Raw genomic sequence first — 12,500 nt, 5'->3', positions numbered from 1 at the left:
ATTGTAGAACTAGCAGAACAGAATGAACAAGAGGGTATGGGTGCGTATTTGTGTGTACAAGGCTTGTGCGTGAATATGTGTGGAGAGCGAAGGGGGCTAGTTGCTGGGAGCTGAATGTAAGGAGCTGAGAGGAAGTGACCTGAAGGGATTGGAGGAATGGAGGACAGATGAGGTCGACCCGGCAGATTGCGATTAGGGCAAAAGAGAAATGGTGCTGCAGATGCTGAAGGAGCCCAGACTGGATGAGCGCAACGGACTGGAAAAGAGCATGTCATCCAAGCCACAGCTGTATGAAGGACGTCAAGACCACCACTCCAGTCACATGCACCCCCCCCCCCCCCCTCCCCCCACCCAACCACCCCATCATATCTCAGCTTCGCAAGACCCAGCCACAGGTGTAGCTATGCAGCATCAGACAGGAGACGGGAGGAGGGTCCTGGCTGTGTGTCCGGTCCAATCTGCCCATCAGTGGCCAGCAAGACCACGGGCCATATAGCAGGCGTTCAGAGCAATCACTGGAGCAGATTTATGTGTGTGTGTGTGTGTGTGTGTGTGTGTGTGTGTGTGTGTGTGTGTGTGTGTGTGTGTGTGTGTGTGTGTGTGTGTGTGTGTGTGTGTGTGTGTGTGTATGTGTGTGTGTGTTTGTGTGTGTGTCTGTGTGTCGGTGTGTGTGTGAGTGGGAACATGCAGCAATGCAGGGTGTGTGCATGTGAAGGACTAGTGTATGTGTGGTTATGTGAGTCATTGAGCGCGTGTGTGCATGCATGTGTGTATGTGCGTGTATACTCTCTGATCCGCCACATGGAGGGAGAAGATTCATTCCTCACTCCACAGTGGACAGCGGGGGAGGCAGTGACTGATTAAAGGATGGATCAGGGAGATAAGGGGGAGAAAGAGAGACAGACAGACAGCGAGAGGGAGAGTGAGAGGGAAAGAGAGAAAAAAGCACGGGGTTGAACATATCGGTGAATTGATGAGAAAAAACATCAGGCGCAATAACAGCAAGGGAGAAACAATAACAAAATGTTGAATGACTGAAAGGGAAGGAGAAGAGAGAGATAAAGCAGGGAGAGGGAAGGGGAGTGTTCAGCATAGGTCAAGATGCATGCTGCTCAGTTTATGTGGCGCCTGACCTTTGTTTTAACACCACATACTCTTAGACTTCAGCACACACTGGTCTTATCTGCTGGTATATGAAATCAAACCAGGAGACAGTATCGCAAGCATTATGAAGGTTGAGACTAAACATGCAGAACAACGGTTTTTGGTTTGTTTGGTGCATAGTGTATATTATAGATTGTGTGTGATAAGGGATCTGTTTTGCATCATTACGAAATCATTCTAAATTGAATAAATTTTTTTTGTGGTAATCCATGTTTGGCTTTTACTTTGCTGTTTACTCTGCGAGGAATATAAGGGAGTTAAACACTGCAGTCCAATTAATTACACATGGATTCATCCTGTCTGTTGTTAATCATTAATATAATTTGTTTTCAGCCCAACTACTTTCGTATTACTTCGTTTATTTGAATTATTTTCTACTGGAGAGATAGTGTGGCCCTCGGGGTAGGGGTGATGTAATCAAATATGGAATATGGATGGAATATAATCCAATCAAAATTGTGAGGAAATGAGCAGACTCAATCCGACAGATTGGTCCAGATCCTGGCTGCAGTTCATAAAGAAAAATGCGAAAGATTTTTTTTTTTCTTATTGACGACTTTTTGCATGAAAGCATGAAATAAGAAGTGACAAAAATAGCATGAGTGGAGGGAAGGAAGAAATCAACATAAACCTGCCTCGGCTCTATGTGTATCTGTTTGGTCAGATGGGGGAGAACTCTGGCGCACACACACACGCACGAACGTACACACACACACGCACACACACACACACGTACCCACATGCACACAGACACACATGCACACACACATCTTAATAAACCGCCCGCGTTGAGGCTAATCTTACAGTAAGGGAGTTCCAACCCACCTCTGTAAGTATTTCTGATGCGGAAAGTTTAATGCTTTGGCTCCCCTTCATGCTCAAAAGCGTGGATCGCTCACACACACACACACACACACACACACACACACAACACACACACACACACACACACACACACAAACACACACACACACACACACACACACACATGGGTGTGCTACCACCCACCGCTCCCTTGTGACTGAGTGTAGGTGGCTGAGTGTGGAGGAGAAAAAGCTGATTGAATGTGTGTGTGTGTGTGTGTGTGTGTGTGTGTGAGTGTGTGTGCGTGAACAAGGAAAGCGAGAGAGAGAGAGAGAGAGAGTGAGAGAGCGAGAGAGATAAAGTGAGAGATGCAGCTCGCCCCACAGGGAGGCAGTGTGGGCGGTAACCGACAGGGAAGACGACGGCCAGATTGCTCCTCGCTGATCGAACCACGCCCAACGGAGGGGGAGGGGGTGGGGGAGGGGGGGAGGGTGGGGGGGAGGCAGCCGTGATGCAGCTCCCTGTACGGGGGATGGCGGGAGAGGGGGGGGGGGGGGGGGGGGGGGGTGGAGTCCGGGCAGCCGTGATGCAGATCCCTGTACGGGGGCTGACGGGAGACGAGAAGTGGGTGAGAGGAGGGAGGGGGGAGGGGTGGGTACTCTGGGGGTGGCGGTCTTTTATGACAAAGTTATTAAACGCACCTCACTTTATCTCCCGCCGCTCTGCTGTCAGGGATTTGGGCAGAAGTTGAGGATATTTGACCAGGTTTTTCAGAGACATATGTCTAAGGTTTTTGAAGGACTACGTCAGCAATATTCAGAATTGTTTTTTGTCGCCGCATCGGCCCGTTGTGAGTGCAAAAGGCCGGCCGGAGCGCGGGCACAGAGGCTTGCGCTAAAACCGACCCGGTTTTAGAGTTCAGGGCTCGGCAGTAAGAGTAATATCCCTCCTCTAATCACCAGTCATATCAATAAGCTGTAGTTTAGTTTGGGGGAAGGGAGATACTGTACGGACATAAGGCCTGTGATCTGAAGAGAAAAATGATAACCTACCTACCGTGACAGCACCATCAATAAAAAAAAAAGGGACCCTCCATCCACTTCTCAGTAATTATGTCCACATCCCTTATCACTGACTTTACCGGTGAAAGACGTCCTACATCTTCTTAGTCGCTGAAATCGAAATCAGTAGTCGGGGTCGATCTCCCTGGTAGAACACCATGGCTGTCTAGATGGTGAAGAATTATCTCTCTATTTCCTGTTTCTCCAGGCCACCTGCCAGTGGACAATGTCTGCCGTCCTCTGCTGGGCCAGTTGAGGGCTTATTAAAGATTCATGTTTTAATCAAGCGATTTTACCCTTACTTACTGCCTGGTGATTAATGTGTCGTTCCCAGATTGACGCTGTGGGAATTTCTTTCTTGTCTGCGTGTGTATACGCGCGCGCGCGTGTGTGTGTGTGTGTGTGTGTGTGTGTGTTTGTGTGTGTGTGTGTGTGTGTGTGTGTGTGTGTGTGTGTGTGTGTGTGTGTGTGTGTGTGTGTGTGTGTGTGTGTGTGTGTGTGTGTGTTAGTGTGTGTGTGTGTGTGTGTGTTAGTGTGTGTGTGTGTGTGTATTTGGCCCTTTTTCTTTTCTATGCGAGGGTGTCTGCAAATGTGTCGGACTTGCAAGGTCATTCAATTCATTCCATTTGTAAGAAAGTGTAACAAGATTACAGAGAGAGTAAAAAAAGCACCAAAGGCCCACCACCTTGCTAGCTGATTCTCTTTTGAATAACAGTTAGAGGTCAGTTCTACATCACATGAGAACGGTATACTCCCCCACTCTTCACTTCTGACAGAAAACGTGTCACCATTTTGGATGACACGTTCCCTCTCTCTCTCTCTCTCTCTCTCTCTCTCTCTCTCTCTCTCTCTCTCTCTCTCTCTCTCTCTCTCTCTCTCTCTCTCTCTCTCATCTCTCCTCTCGCTGTCTCTCGATCATCTCTTTTTGGCTCATCTCCCCCTCTTGCACTGTCATCTCTCTCACACTCATCGCTCACTCACTCTCACTCTCTCTCTCTCTCTCGCTCGCATCTCTTTTTCTCCCCCTCTTCCGTTGCACTTTCCATGCTCTCTCTCGTTCTCTCTCTTCCTTCTCTATTTCACACTTCATCAGGGTCTCTCCCTTTCGTGTTGTTTTTCAGGAGTGTTGGTAATGTCTTGTACCTCAAGGAAACCATCGAGACACAATGTCTGCAAACATGTCTGTCTCTGAGCCTGTGTGTGTGATCTGTGCATGTGTGTGAGAGTGGGTGTGTTTGCCCACATACGTGTAAGATGTATCAAAGGACTGTGTGGGCTTTTTGGGTGCTTGTGTTAGGGCTAGCAGGTTGTCCTACACTAGTGGGTGGCTCCCCACCCCCATGCTGTCCATCATGATGGAGAGAATGGTGATGCAGCTGATGGAACTGGTGTGTGCACACTATGTGTGTATGTGTATATGTGTGTGTGTGTGTGTGTGTGTGTGTGTGTGTGTGTGTGTGTGTGTGTGTGTGTGTGTGTGTGTGTGTGTGTGTGTGTGTGTGTGTGTGTGTGTGCGGTGAGTATACGTGTGTGTGTGTGTGTGTGTGCAAATGTCTGCAGGTGTATGTTTATGTCTGTGTTTGAGTGTGCGTCTGTTTTTGGAGGTGAATCTGATTGTGTGCCTGGGTACGTGTGTGTGTGTGTGTGTTTGTGTGCGCCTGTGTGTGAGTCAGTGAGTGAGTGAGTGAGTGAGTGTTTGTGTGTGTGTGTGTGTGTGTGTGTGTGTGTGTGTGTGTGTGTGTGTGTGTGTTTGTGTGTGTGTGTGTGTGTGTGTGTGTGTGTGTGTGTGTGTGTGTGTGTGTTTGTGTGTGTGTGTGTGTGTGTGTGTGTGTGTGTGTGTGTGTGTGTGTGTGTGTGTGTGTGTGTGTGTGCCCCCATGTCCTTGTTAAGAGAAGGCTCGGCAGGATGACTGCAGAAGCTGTTCTCCTTGGTGAAATCACCTGGAATGACACCCAGAGGTGACACACTGTCAGAAAACACAGACACACACATCACACCCACAACGCACACACCCACTGTGTTGAGCCTGCCAAGTCCAGCACAAGTACTCATTAGCGCGGACTGGTCCTGCATCCTATTGTAAACCAGACTAACAACAAACACACACAAACACACAAACACACACACACACACACACACACACACACACACACACACACACACACACACACACACACACACACACACACACACACACACACACACCACACACACAGACACAGGAATACCTCAAATGGGCACATGATCAAACACAAAGAAAATTGTGTGGTCATTCTCTGGCATCGCACTCTTAAACCCTTGAGGGTTCCCAACAAGCTATAATACACTGCATGACAAAATGTTATCATTTATTTGATCGATCGAAGGCTCTTTTACAAGGAGGTACATTACTCTCGTACTTCGAAATTGCATTAAAAAATATTTTCAAATAGAAACTGAAGACAACTGTGAACTCTTTACCTGAAGCAGATGATAGAGCATTGTAGATATGATTAAATGCTTCACCAATGGCTCCCCACCTGGTGGGAATCAACAATCCTCACCAAAAAGAGGAGCCACACCATCTCAAAGCTGTAGGGAATGATGAGAAACGTGACACACAACTTGTCAGTAGGATGTGTTTTCACACAAACATTTTCAACAAGGTCACTCATGTATACAATTGCATTATTTATCTAAAATATGTATAGAAATAATGCAAGAACTTGCACTATGTGTAATAGTTAATATAGAAACAAATGATGGATGGAAATTACTATATTGTAAACAGGTATTGTATCGTAATTGATTTTTCACTAGCTTACTCACAGATTCAGATGCTTACTATGGTTAGATGATTCTACTGCTAAAGATCACTACTGTTATATGGTACTATAGTTAGTCGATACTACCTGTTACTGCGACTACTGTTGGCCCTTTCTCTCTCTTCTACCCAGGTTTCTCACTTATTCATCGTGTCTCGCACTGTGTTCCAGTAAGCCGATAAGTTACTACAGAAATTGGATCATTTTTCACTTGAGGCGTCCTTATTTTCTCATTTATTTTCCTGTCAAAGCCTCAGAAATCTGAAGCTATGCCTGTTATTGTCCCCCTTTTATGTGTTGTATTAAGTTTTGGATTAAGCTTATCTTTTTTCTGCCTCCATTTCATCAAAGAAGAAATATTGACAATATAATCAGCCAACTTATCAGAAAATAGGCAGATACTGTGTGTGTGTGTGTGTGTGTGTGTGTGTGTGTGTGTGTGTGTGTGTGTGTGTGTGTGTGTGTGTGTGTGTGTGTGTGTGTGTGTGTGTGTGTGTGTGTGCTTGTGTGTGCTTTCGGTGTATGTATGTGAGTGTGGGTTTGTTTGCGTGCATGTGTGTGTGTGCATGTATGTGTATGTGTGTGTTTACGTTTGTGTGTGTATGTCTGCTTGTGCGTGTGCGTGTATGTGCATGCGTGTGACTATGATTCACAGTTTGTATGGATTAGTACCTTGTTTTCCAATTCTTGTTCTATAATAGAGGGTTGGAATTGGTTTACAATACAGACACCTGTAATACAATATTAGTATATGTAATTTATTCAGATACAAGTCCCGAGTGGACTCCTCCATGACATTGGTTCAAGGAAAGCTATTTCTATTGAATATGATCTCATATTTTGTGTGGTGATGCTGAACACGTGTAAGAGGACTTTACGCGTCCTTCTTTCTATATGGCCTTCCCACACCCCCCGCAGTGCCCTGAGTTATGGCCTAGCGGGCTGTAGAGAGGAAGATCTGAACCAATGTACACTCCCACCCGTTATTCCATCTATTTTTCTCACCCTGTTCTCAGTTTGACTTATTCTTTCTTTCTCTTCCCCACTCTCAGTTGATTACTTCTCTCTCTCACTCTCCGTCTCTCCCGCTCTCTCTCTCTGAGTCACAATGCAGTCACCATCCCACGCTCTGTGGGAGAGACAAGGGCTTCTGATGTACGAAGAGTGCTGTAAAGTGTGTGCATGTATGTGTGTGTGTGTGTGTGTGTGTGTGTGTTTTATGTGCGTGAATGTGTGTGTGTGTGCACGCTCAATTATGTGTGTGTGCATGTGGGACACCACAGATCGGCTCTGTAAGGCCGATCTGTGTGTTTACGCATGTTTGTTACGGAGTAGATGCCCGAATGAGTGAGTGTGTGTGAGTGTGTGTGTGGACCGGTAGCATATGGGCTCTGTTGCATATGCTACCGGTCCAGATTGCTATGTAGCGATGTAAATGAGCTGTTTCGGTGCAGCGTGTAATTGTTTAGGTGGACAGAGAGGGAGGGAGAGGGTGGGTGGTTGGTAGTGTGTGTCCCCGGCTTAAGCCTCTGAAGTTAAGGAGACCCTTTGCTGTTACCATAGGAACAATTCAGTCTCCTGAAGCCCAACATCACACTGCGGACCCCCGGTCTGTAAAGAAACACTAAACAATCAACCACCCCCCCGTCTCCTTAACATCCCTCCATCTATTGCTAGGCTAATGGCATCTCTTCGTGTTAGAGTCAGCTCAGACCAGCCCCATCCATCCTCTCCTCCAGATTGTTGCTCTCTAAAACAAAACAGCAACAACACCAACAGCAGCATCGTCGATAACAATAAAGCCTTCTCAAGCTGGACCAACCAGACACAGTTGAAGACGTCTGCCCTTCTCGGAGCGACCCCATGGGAATGAGACACCAATGAAACAAGCCCATGTTGTTTTCTGTGCAGATGATTTTGCCCCGTGTGTGACGGCGCCGATATCAGCGCGGTTCACACCAGGACCTGTGTGTGACTTTCCTCAAACTAAGCTTCAGCTTTTAGCTCTTGCGAGGGTGTTCTAAAGGAGGGAAAACGTTTTGTTCAGGTGAAGGGTCGGGGAGAGAAAAAGTGAGGGCAAAAAATCACCATCAGCGGGACTGGGCAGTACCAGGAACCTCTGAAGCCCTTCCTCTCAGCAACTCCTGCCAGAGGGCATCCATCTTCGGAATTGAAATCTCTGGTTGGTTGACCTGCGTGTGAAACCGGCGCGTGGCGGTGTGTTGTCAGACAATTGGTCTGGGGAAAGCGGCTAACAGGGGTACCAGACCATTTCAAAGGTGCGACCCGCTGCAAAACTCACTCATCTGATCGGTTAAAAGCGTTGGTGTTGGTGGCCCTGACCCGCAACAATGACACGTGACACTCAGCCAATCCCATCGTCCCATGCTAGTCTAGCCCAAAATCAAATGAGCCATAGACAATATCTACACCGAGTCGCTTTAACACAAACAAAAATCGAAAGACCCCGCCAACATAATTGAAGGGGGGGTTTGCCGACGACAGGAAGTGCTTACGTGCATGAGGGTGGAGGATAGTTGACGTAGCGTCCCTGATGTAGCGCAGGGTTAAAGGAGCAGAGCACCTGGTGAGTCGTTGATGAGGTGTGAACCAGCTGGACCACCACGGCTAAGCCTCCAAGCTGTAGGGGGGAGGACATGTGTGTAGAGAGAGAGAGAGAGAGAGAGAGAGAGAGAGAGAGAGAGAGAGAGAGAGAGAGAGAGAGAGAGAGAGAGGGGGGGTGCGGGGCTGTAGTGATGGATCAATACGATGGGACAGTATGAGGGCAACCGTGTTCAAATATTTAGTCAGAGCAGATTAAGGACTGTGGGGAGTGGATTAATGCCGTTTGTTTTCTCAGGTGACTTATCCCCACTCTCTTAACATTCTCACCCCTGGGTGCAATTCAAGGAAGTGCAAGACAACAAAGGAGTAAAGAAAGGCAAAAAAAAAACGTAAACGAGGAGCAAACACAGACGGCACGAGACCAGAATTGAATCTCATATCGCCTTTTATTTCCTCTCAACACATTTTTTTATTCAATAAAGAAACTCGACCAGCTATTATCTTTCACAATTAAGGACAAGAGATATGCTAAAAAAACGAGAATGAGACAGTCCCCCTTTACGGTGTGCTGGCGAAAGCTTGCGTCAACATGGAATCCTATCATATTCTATTTAATTTCCAAAAAGACCGCCATCTCTTCCCCTCTTTTCATTTCGGCACAACTGCTTATCTGTGCTTGCATTTTTTTACCCGTCCTCCTGCTGTCATTGCAGTAACCCTTCATCTCCCCCGCTCCGTTCCTGGCTGGCTCCACCTGGTTATCTAGCGCCTGCAGTTGACTGCTTCTGTCCTCTGGGTGTCAGCACCAGCCACATGATGGAGGAGCCGTGTGCTCCTGCTCTCTCTCTCTGTGCTACTGCTGATCTCTCTCGCTCACTCTCTCTCTGCTAATGCTGCCCGCTCTATCTCTCTACTACTATTACTACTACTGCTGCTTACTCTCTCTCAACTAATGCTGTTCTCTCTCTCCCTCTCTCCATACTGCTGCTCTCTCTTGCTGTCTCTACGACTAATGCTCTCCCTTTCTATATATTACTGCTGCTCTCTCTCTGTATTGCTGCTCACTCTCTCTCTCTCTCTAATACTGCTGCTCTCTCTCTGTATTACTGCTCACTCTATCTCTAATACTCTCTCTCTCTCTCAACTGCTGCTCTGTCTCATTGTCTCTCTCTTTGCTACTGCTGCTCTCTTTCTCTTCTAAGGCTGCTCTGTCTCTCTAATGCTGCTGCTCTCTCTCTCAACTGCTGCTCTGTCTCTCACTACTACCTCTGCTCTCTCTCTCCTACTGATGTTCTCTCTCTGCTACCGCTGCTCTCTCTCTCTGTACTACTGTTGCTCTCTCTCTCTCTGCTGCGCTCACTTTCTCTACTGCTGCTCTTTCTCTCTCGTTGCTAGAGCTGATCTCTCTCTCTATATACTACTGCTGCTCTCTCTTTGCTACTGCTGCTCTCTCTCTTTTGCTGCACTCTCTCTCTGCTAGTGCTGCTCTCTCTCTCTGCTACTCTCTTTACCTCTCTGCTACTGCTGCTCAATCTCAACCTTTGCTACTGCTGCTCCTGCACTCTGCTACTGTTGCTCTCTCTCACTGCTACTGTTGCTATCTCTGTCTACTGCTGTTCTCTCTCACTCTCTGCTACTGCTGATCTCTCTCTTTCTACTGCTGCTCTCTTGCTCTCTGAAAATGCTCTCTCTCTCTCTCTCTCCGTCAAACTCTGCAAATACTCAGCGACCCGGCTATACATTTTGCCCACACAAAATTTAAATATTTAGTATTTTCATGAAGTTACATTTAGTCTGTATCTCATGTTGTTTTTATATTTATCATGTTTGACGTTATCTTTGCGAGATCAAGACTCTACCCCCCACACAATCACCAAACAGATCTTTCTATTCATGTACACCGACCCCTCCCTTCTACCATCTGTATGATTCACAAACACATATACACAAACACACACAAACACATGAACACATTACATACACTACACACTACATGCACACACTACACACACACACCAAAAAAATATATTTTGAGGAAAGAGAATGGGAGGGAGAGCAAGCAGGAGACAGAGAAAGAGAGAGGGTGACATAGAAAGAGCGAGAGAGAGCAAGAGACAGAAAGAGAGAGAGAGAGAGAGAGAGAGAGAGAGAGATCGAGAGAGAGAGAGAGATCGAGAGAGAGAGAGAGATCGAGAGAGAGAGAGAGAGAGAGAGAGAGAGAGAGAGAGAGAGAGAGAGAGAGAGTGAGAGAAGCTATTAGCACACATAGACATACGCAAAGCTCTTTTTGAGATAAAGTTACCACACCTTCATTGATTTGTGAGGGTTTGGAGGGCTTTGGGGGACGATGCCCAGTATTGACTATTTAGAAGTGGAACAGAAACCAGATCTGGAACAGGAGATGGCTTTCCAGTCATCAAACCACTCCTAAATAAGAAGCCAAGGTGACTTTAGGTATAAGTTCACTGAGGAAAACTGGCAAGATGGGCGCCACAAAGGCACACAGACACACATAAACACGCTCATAACATTTGGACAGAATTGCTCGGCCCACAGCGATAAAATAGCGAAAGCAAATATATATTTACAATGTACTTTAAATGGCCAGGCAATGCAGCACAGAGAGAAACAGCAGAAGTGTGACGATGCTTTGGTGTGTGTATCTGCGTGCACGGATCGATGTTTGTGTTTCTGTGCGTGCGAGTGTGTCTGTGTGTGTGAGCGTTTTAGAAGTCAAACCAAGGTCAACCGGGGATTTCCTGCGTAGCGGTGGGGTGGTTTGGGTTCTGTGGTGGACAGAGGGACGAGACCTTCTGAATTATTGAAAATATAATGAAAGTCCTCGGGGAGACACACATAGAATACATTGTAATACTACCCCCGTCCAGAACCCTCTCAATTCCTCACGCTCTGTTTTCCTCTCTCCCTCTCTCTCTCTTTCCCTCTCTCCCTCTCACCCTCTCTCTCTGTTTCCCTCTTTCTCTCTGTTTGCCTGCTCTGTATTCATAAAGCCTTTTTTTCACAATAAAGCTGTAATTTTCCTGAATCGGGAGCTCAAGGGGATCCGGCTGTTGCTCGCCTGTTCTCATACTGAAACCTTTAGCCTTAAACACCACTAAGAGTGCACAGTGGCGACACCAGAATGCTGGTGGCCCCTAGCGTTCTCTGTGCCAACAGAGAACGTTTGCAGCTTTGTTTGTGAATGTATCATTGATTTATCGACTGACTGAGGATTTCTTTCTTGTTACTTATGAATTCTCAGATCAAAGGCTGCCTATGTTTTCCAGGATCGGTGTGGTCTAACATACACACTAAATACAAATGCTAATTTGCAATTTCACATCCAACGATAAACAGTTGAACTGCCCTGAGAGAGCAGAGAGCTTGGCAGATATTGACTGGGATGGCTGGTGCCATTGTGCATCGGGAAGGGAATCATTCACAACTGTTGCTTGCCGTGACCTGTCTCTCTCAGACTCTCCCTGTCTCCCTCAGTCTCTCTGCCTCTCTCTCTCTCTCTCTCTGTCTGTCTGTGTTCTATGTCAGCATGATACCCATAGACATTACTGCTGGTTCACTGGGCTGGAGTGATTGTGTGTGTGTGTATGTGTGTTTGCGTGCGTGTGCTGTCCCCTCAACACTTTCCCTTCACTTCGCTCTTTGGTTTGAGCACAGCCTCCCCCCCACTTCCCCCGCCCCCTCATCCACAGAAAATTGATTTGTGAGCAATTACAAAGTGTGTGTGTGTGTGCGTGCGTGCGTGCGTGCGTGCGTGCGTGCGTGCGTTTCAGCAGATTACAGTTTTTCTCGATTGTATGCACACAAAAAATTGAACTATGCACACAATTCTGGAAACTTGAAGCTCATGTATCAACAACAAGACTCCAGAGTGCTAAACTCTAAGCACAATTCCACTGTTTTCACATTTTTGCTAAACTCTAAGCACAAATCTCATAATTTAGCACTTGGTTCACCTGGATCACACTGGCCTTCAAAACGCAACAACTAATTGCAAACAAATCTAACTCACTTCTCACCTGTTCAAACTCAACTGGCAAAACACTTCAATCATGTGTAAGGGCATAAAAGTGGACTCGTGAGC

General features: G+C 46.8%; 1 protein-coding gene across 6 annotated transcripts in view; it reads left to right on the top strand.

Annotated features, from left to right (window-relative positions):
- Positions 1 to 12,500, top strand: part of adgrb1a (adhesion G protein-coupled receptor B1a) — a 78,526-nt gene that overhangs the window by 28,505 nt on the left and 37,521 nt on the right. The window lies entirely within an intron of this gene.

Source organism: Gadus morhua, chromosome 11 (assembly GCF_902167405.1).
Source record: "Gadus morhua chromosome 11, gadMor3.0, whole genome shotgun sequence".
NCBI classification, from domain to species: Eukaryota; Metazoa; Chordata; class Actinopteri; order Gadiformes; family Gadidae; genus Gadus; species Gadus morhua.
Note: the sequence above shows the minus strand (reverse complement) of the source record. Positions and strands in the feature narration are given on the sequence as shown.